We start from the raw sequence: 8,400 nt of genomic DNA, 5'->3' as shown, positions 1-8,400 counted from the left end.
TTTGATCATTACAGTATCCCTCAATACACCTAATTCAGTAGTTGTGTCCGCAGGGAAGACTCACTGGTTCCTTCAGTAGGCTAGAGCCAGACAGAGAGAGCAGCAGAACTGTTCCTGATGGTCCATTTTACAGCAGACTGTCTGACAAACAGACTCAGTTAGGTTTTAGTAGAATTTACCCAGCGATCACATGACATGGGAGGTTCTGGAGTTCTGTGTGTGTGTGTGTGTGTGTGTGTGTGTGTGTGTGTGTGTGTGTGTGTGTGTGTGTGTGTGTGTGTGTGTGTGTGTGTGTGTGTGTGTGTGTGTGTGCGTGCGTGCGTGCGTGCGTGCGTGCGTGCGTGCGTGCAAACATAGGCTATGTGCATGGGTGTGTACAGTATTAATGGAAGGAGTGTGTTTAAGGTTCAAGGTTCAACATTTCTGTATTGTTACGTCATGTTGTTCAGGTAGAACATATTTGTTTTATTAATGTTCCTCTTGGGTTGAACTGATAAAAACCCTAGCATTTCAACCACGCACGCACGCACGCACGCACACACACACACACACACACACACACACACACACACACACACACACACACACACACACACAGAGATCGGCGAAAATACATTGAAAAGTATTTTGATACAAAATACAAATACTGTGTCAAAAATGTTTCAAAATACAAAATATAAATACCGGCCAGAGAAATGTATTTGAGATACAAATACATATTTATTATTTTGAAAATTTTATAAAAATTGATGCAATGATAAATATTTTCACAGATTGATTGCCAAGTATTAAATTAATTGCCTGTCAGAATTTCTAAGAATAAATTGACCATACTAGCAGTGTGTTTTTCATGGTGTTCGTCTTTGGAGTAGGCAGCCTAAATGGAACTATGGCATGAGACTGAATGAGACTGCACAGCTGCCTCTATGCCAGTACTTCACAGACTGCAAAACCGCTCTGCCAGCCTTATAATAATAATTAGAAATTGTAAACATAACGCACTATAGCAAAGCAAAAGGGGGTCCCCAGATGATTAACTTAATGTGCAATATTGTTTTCACTCACAACAGTAAACAAACCAACATAAAGTTTAAGTGAATAGAGGGTGTCTGCACATTTCTAAAGTGACAATTTAAGGACTTTTCAATACCTCTAAAATGACAAATGAAATAGCCAAACTGTCAAATATTAGAGGCAGAAATTGTGAAAATATCCGATCTACATGCTCACAACGCCTCGCAGCGCAAAGCGCTGTGAGCATATAGATCGGCTATTTTCACAATAAAACATAAAACATATACATATAAATTACATATAAAATTACATATTATTTTTACACTGTTTTGCATTACATATAAAATGTAATGCCTCGACTCTTAGTTCTCGTCGGGGTGGGGGGGTCCACCCCACCCAGTTCAAATATGATTATTGTGGGGGTCGCGAAAGGACACTATGGCATATCAGGAGTCCAACTAGTACTAGTGGCTCTGAAATGTGTTATTTGAAACTACCTCCTTAACTCTGAGAGTGTAGCCTACAAATGGAACCGGTAAAGCCCGTATCAGAGTGTACGGTGGAGAGCTATCCACCGGTGGAGAGCTTTCCACCTCAAGTCAGAAAATAAGTGTAGGACATCATAGTCACGGGGCCCACGGTGAAGTCCTTTACCGTCTAGACCGGTTCAGGTCGACCAATCAGTGAACGGGGTGTAGAGCCTGTCTGTCTGATAGTAAAAACAGAGAGATGTGTTGGGACTTGCGGTGTAAAGCTCTCCACCGCGAGGAATGATGTAACGTTGTAGTTTCATGACTCAAAAAGACTCGAAAAGACTACACCGCGGTGTAAAGCCTTCCACCGCCCAGGCGACTATGATGTCGGCTTAAGGGTCCACTTGATAATATTTGTATTGTCTTCTCCTTTTGTATGTTGTGGCAAAAATGGAATTGGAACAAAAATGTCCACCACAAGTCAACATGGCGATGACCACTGCTTACAGTAACTCCCCTGACCTATTGTAAATACCATTTATTTTTGCATTGTGTTTTACCACTGTTTTTCTTATTCTTTCTGCATAGTACTGTTTTATTTGTCTGCCCTTCAATGTTATATGTGTAAAAAAAAAAAAAAAAATAAACAAGCCCAGTGAACTGTGCTGTCATGAAACTGTACCTTTTCCTATGCAAAACTTCTAATAAAGTCTTCAATCAATCAATCAATCAATCAATCAATCAATCAGTCAATCAAGCCATAGTTCAACTGGTAACATGGCATTGGTTAGACCTCCCTTAACCCTAACCCGCCCCTATACCTGAGTAAAACTAAGGCTGGTGAATGCTAACCTGGTGAAATGCTAACCTGCCGACGCTGGTCAATGCTAACCTGGTGAATGATAACCTGGTCTAATCAACGGGAGGTCTATGCTCAGTCCCCAGTTGAACCCTGCCCACAATGGGAGGAGTTGGTCGTTTATTCAACTCAGCCAACAATCAGACATTGAGACTGCAGCTGCGTGCTTCTCTATGCTTCAGTGGAGGAATAGTTCAGTAACTTCTTCAGTAGTCTGGCTACGAGAGACAGTCTGCAACAAGTCAATTCTAACCTGGCTTCAACAGACTTTCCACCTCGGAGGAAATACAAGTAGTGTGCAAGTAGTAAAGTAAGCAGACACACCATAGACCGTAAAAAGAGACAGACAGACGTTGGAAGAGCTACAACAGATAAAGTTAAAGTCATCAGCAGTACTATCGGTAGGTTTACTGAATGTTTTTTTCTACTGCCATCATGTGTATTGGATGTGTTTTCATCTACTGCGTTTCAGAACGAAAACCAAACGTATTTACTGTTTATATTTGACTTTGACCCTCTCGGGACACTGTTTAACTGTTGTATTGGGGAAGATGGGTATCTACAAGAAAAGGTAACGAGGGTCCCGATAGCCCCGTATAGAACCTCACCCTCCGCTGCATACTGGAGCACAACAGTATGCAGTGGAGGGTGAGGGTCCCGAGAGGGGATAAGTTTATCTAGGCTACAACAAAGCGATCAATTTCCCCTTGTTATGCCACTTATTACCAATAATAGGGCCTATTAGATTATAGATTCCGTAGGCGGCAGAACATTGTGGTTTTACAGTAACTTTGAAAAACAGAAAGGAACATAACTGTTGTAAAAACGTCCTCCATGATTTGGCAACAGTATTAAATAACGACGGAATGCATTGTTCTGGCCGTCTGCCAACCTGGAAGAAAACTCCACTTCCCTGTTGATGCCTGGTTCATTCACATAACCTATATTTTGATTGGTTGTCAGTGTTTAATGTTCACCAAAAACATTCTGAAAGTGATCCTGTATAACTAGGCCTATATAGTTCACCACTATCGTCTTTGAATACAGGAAAGGTGGGCACTATAGGGGAATCTGGGCACCATCTTTTGGGGAAAACTGGGCCCAAGGAACCCACTCCCCAAAGTACCCAGCAGGCTACTTTGGGTACTTTGGGAGGAGAAGAGCGGGCACTAGAGACGAGTGGGCACTAGTTACTGCATCCCTTGCTGTCACAGTAGTCTGCTGTAGTTTGGGTAAAGTTTGTTGTAGCCTACCAATAGGCCTATCTGTGTTTTACATTTCTATCATTTTATAGTGTAGGCCTAGGCTACTGTGTTTTCTCTATTCTAGCATTCAGCCCAGCTATTTGACTATTTTTAAAATATCTATCTTTTACACTACTATTTTGGCAAATACACTCTTATATTGTACTTTTGACCTCAGTAATACTTTGGTAAATAAACTCAAGTGTTTGATGTGCGGGCGTGTGCTGAAACGGTGTCAAAATATAAAAGTAGAAGTAGCGTCCTTAACGTATGCAAAACACTTTCTGTGGGCACAAATCATAAGACTTTGAGGGCTCTATTATGATCCAGGTCTTATGCCTTATGCCTTAACTTCTTTGCCTTTTTTTTTTACTATATAGACATATTCTTTTTAATATTTCAAATAGCTGATCTGCAAGCTCACAACGTGCAGATGTAGATCAGCATTTGAAGTATTTAAAAATGTTTTTCAAAATAGTAAAAAAAAAAAGGCAAATAAGTTAAGGCATAAGGCATAAGACCTGGATCATAATAGGGCCCTGAGTGTCCAATGGTGCCCACTATTCTGGGTGCCCACATGTCCCTAGTGCCCACTCTTCCAAAGTGCCAAGCATTCCCTAGCGCCCAGATGTTTGGTGCCCAACTATTGTCTTTAGCCGTGGTGTGAAATCAACACAATCTACTTGAGTTCATTTTTAAAACGACATATTTATAGTTATAGCCTAGATCAGGGGTCGGCAACCCAAAATGTTGAAAGAGCCATATTGGACCAAAAAACCCCAAAACAAATCTGTCTGGAGCCGCAAAAAAATTATAAAAGCCTTATAAATTGTTGTTGTCGGGTGGAAACCTTGTATGTCCAAAACTTCGTTGTGTATTTATCATTTAAAAAACGAACTAAACTAGTGAAAACAGCCGATCTACAAGCACACAACGCCTCGCACCGCGAGGTGTTGTGTGCTTGTAGATCTGCTGTTTTCACTACTTTTGTGCGTCAGTCTTGTATGATGAAGTAGGACTTTACTTTGCGAAAAAAAACATACAAATATGAAACTTGGAGATACAAGGTTTCTGCCCGACAGTGATGATAAAAAAATCGCTAAAACAAAAAACAAAAAAATTCCCCCCATCTTTTTTTTTCTTTTTCATACATTTTTTAAAAAGCTCCAGGGAGCCACTAGGGTGGCGCTAAAGAGCCGCATGCGGCTCTTAAGCCACGGGTTGCTGACCCCCGGCCTAGATGTATTTTTGTGTGCATGTCTGTAATAGGTTTGTCAATACCATTATATGTAGTGTATTATGCAATATGTCATAATGTAAGGTTGCAGGGTTTATGTAATCATTCCAGAACAACATTGATACTTTATATATTTTATTTTGCAGAAATGGCGTCTGCCAGCATTCTGCATTCTGAAGAGGAGTTCCTGTGTTCCATCTGTCTGGATGTGTTCACTGATCCAATCACCACTCCATGTGGACACAACTACTGCAACACCTGCATCACACAATACTGGGACGGTACTGATGTGTGTCAGTGTCCTCTATGTAAAGAAACCTTCGATAAGAGACCACCATTCTCTGTTAATAAAGTTCTCTCAAAGATGGCTGATCAGTTCAGGAAGTCAAAGCAGCTGAAACAAACTTCCAGCACAAACCAAGAACCTGCTAAACCACATGAAATCTACTGTGACATCTGTACTGAGAACAAGCGCAAAGCCCTGAAGTCCTGCCTGGTGTGTCTGATCTCCTACTGTGAGACTCACCTGGAGCCTCATCAGAGACTCACAGTGTTAAAACGTCACAAACTCATCGACCCTGTAAAGAACCTGGAAGACTATATGTGTAAGAAACATGACAAACCTCTGGAGCTGTTCTGTAAGACTGATCATGTGTGTGTTTGTCAGTTCTGCACTTTGTTAGAACACAAGTCACATCAGATTGTATCTTTGAAAGAAGAATATGAAGGAAAGAAGGCTGAACTGGGAAAGACCGTTCAGAACAGAAGATGATCCAGGAGAGACAAGACAAAATTCAGGAGGTCCAACACTCAGCAGAGCTCAGCAAGAAAGATGCAGACAGAGAGATAGCAGACGGTGTGCAGGTCTTCACTGCTATGATCAGCTGTATTGAGAGAAGCCAGGCTGAGCTCATTGATGTGATTGAAAAGAAGCAGAAAACAACAGCGAAGCGGGCTGAAGACCTCATTAAAGAGCTGGAACAGGAGATCACTGAGTTAAAGAAGAGAAGCTCTGAGCTTAAGCAGCTCTCCCACACTGAAGACCACCTCCACCTCCTCCAGAACATCACATCCATCAACACCCCTCCACCCACCAAGGACTGGACAAAGGTCAATGTCCACCAGTCTTCATATGGGGAGACACTGAGGACAGCTGTGTCTCAGCTGGAGAAGACACTGGAGAAGACACTCGGTCAAGAGATGAAGCTGTGTAATGATGCTGAGCTGAGGAGGATCCAGCAATATGCAGTGGATGTGACTCTGGACCCTGATACAGCAAATCCCTACCTCGTCCTGTCTGAGGATGGAAAACAAGTGTGTTTTAGAGAGTTAAAAAATAATATCCCACTAATCCCAGACAACACAGAGAGATTCACCCCTTGGCTTTCAGTCTTAGGAAAACAAAGTTTCTCCTCAGGAAGGTTTTACTTTGAGGTTCAGGTTAAAGATAAGACTGCGTGGTATTTAGGAGTGGCCAGAGAGTCTGTCAACAGGAAGGAAGGCATCACACCGAAAGGTTACTGGTCTCTATGGCTGGAAAATGGAAAGTGTCATGCTATTGCTGACCCTGTTGTCTTCATCCCTGTCAGAGAGAAGCTCCAGACAGTGGGAGTGTTTGTGGATTGTGAGCAGGGTGTCGTCTCCTTTTATGACGTGGAGGCCAGAGCTCATATCTACTCTTTCACAGGATGCTCCTTCACTGAGAAACTCTGTCCATTCTTCAATCCTCATTGTTATGATGAAGGTAAAAACTCAGCTCCTCTGATCATCTCTCCTGTCAATCTCATAGATTAAATTAATTTTATCTGGTACCCCGGTTATCTAAATGTATCAGGTTAAGTGTGCATATTGAAGGGTTAATTTAACTGTAATTTGAGTTTGGATATTTCAACAGATTTGCTGTTTTTCTTTTTCCCTTTTTTTTCCTAAGGAAAAGAAAATGTTTGAAAAAGATTTGAAAAATGTTTGCGTAATGACATAGAAACACCAGAGTTAATGATGTTTGATTATGTGCAAATGCCTGTAAACTGCTTGAATTTAACTTGATTTGTAATGCAAAAATAAACTTTAAGTTAATAAAGAATGGTACTAATTGGTTTTATTGTCAGTGTAGTATGTAAATGTATAACCTTTACTCTCTCTATCTCTATATATCTATCATATCTCCCCTCATCTCCCCTTTAAGTATGACATGTGGTCTAAATGTTCTCAGTGGTAAATATGTGTTAAGATGACAATATTCAGTCATGAAACTGGTTCAGGGTTAAAAGGTGCGCAGGATCATATTACTCTATACCTCAGGTTCATTCATTATATCGATGGTACAGGAATGAGTCCTGTGAAGAGTTTAAAGTATCAGGTAAACTGAGCTACAGCTGAGAGTCATGTTATTAACAGATCCTAGATCAGTAATGTTACAAATCAACCAATAAGTGAGGAGAACAAGGATCAGATCCTAGATCTTTAGGTCACATACTGCCACCGTGTGTCAGTATGGTGTAACTACAGTCATCTCAGCAGTCATCAACCTCCATAGATCTTCAGGTGTCACAATGCCTCTGGTTTCTCATAGGTGGGTCCAGGCACCAATTGGACCCATGACGCGCACGCGCACACACACACACACACACACACACACACACACACACACACACACACACACACACAGTGTACATGCAAGATTTGTTCTCCCCATTTGACCCATCTCTTGGAGTGGTGAGCCGCAGCCGGGAAATCAGTAGTGGTGATCTAACCCCCCAATCCAACCCTTGATGCTGAGGGTCGCCCCACCTCCCACCCAGTCTCAGGACGGACACTCTAACCCAGGGGCAGGCAACCTTAGGCACGGGTGCCAACATTGGCACAGGGGAGGGTGATCACTGGCACACAGGCAGAAGTGTGAGATGGAGGATTTTTATTTTAAGATCAAATATTGTTTTAAACGTGGTCAATTAAACAAAGTCACCTAATTTACAGCAAATTACATCATGTACATAATTGTCTCCACCAGCCGAAGGCAGTTCAAATATGATTATTTTGGGGGGTCCTGACTTGAAAAGGTTGAGAACCACTGGTATAGACCACTGTTTGAAAACATTCACATTTTTCCAAAGTTTATGGCCATATACTGAGTACTCTATATATCCAGTAACCAGTTAATAACGTTTATTTACATCTGTAACAGAAAGAAGCAGACTTCTGACTTTTTTGGGATTTTTATTAGAAATGAAATAGGCATCAGACCTTTAAATGCATGTAACAAACATTCATCATTTATTATACCTAGTCCAATTTAGATTGATCCAAATCTTTAACATATTTTATGTATTCTAATTAATTTAATAATTTAATATTAATAGTAGAAACATGTACAGATTATATGTGTACTTTGTACTTACAACCAACCCAATTTAAACACACATTCGATAGCAGGAACATAGCATTACAGTATTTACATCACAGGAAAATAAGGATGTGTGTGAGTGTGCATGTTTGTATGTACAGTATGCATTCATGTCTTCATGTTGATGTCATATGTGTGTTACTGTGTGTGTGTGTGTGTGTGTGTGTGTG

The 8,400-nt window shown here is 41.0% G+C and overlaps 1 pseudogene across 1 annotated transcript; it reads left to right on the top strand.

Annotated features, from left to right (window-relative positions):
• The first annotated feature begins 2,630 nt into the window (after nt 1-2,630).
• Nucleotides 2,631-6,621, top strand: LOC308280930 (E3 ubiquitin-protein ligase TRIM39-like; annotated as a pseudogene). The gene is made up of 2 exons: nt 2,631-2,747; nt 4,974-6,621. The product of its transcript is annotated as an E3 ubiquitin-protein ligase TRIM39-like (transcript).
• Nucleotides 6,622-8,400: the final 1,779 nt, after the last annotated feature.

Source organism: Nannobrachium achirus (genome assembly GCF_963921795.1).
Source record: "Nannobrachium achirus genome assembly, contig: SCAFFOLD_200, whole genome shotgun sequence".
Classification (NCBI taxonomy): Eukaryota; Metazoa; Chordata; class Actinopteri; order Myctophiformes; family Myctophidae; genus Nannobrachium; species Nannobrachium achirus.
The sequence above is the reverse complement of the archived record's forward strand: the minus strand, read 5'-3'. Positions and strand labels throughout refer to the sequence as shown.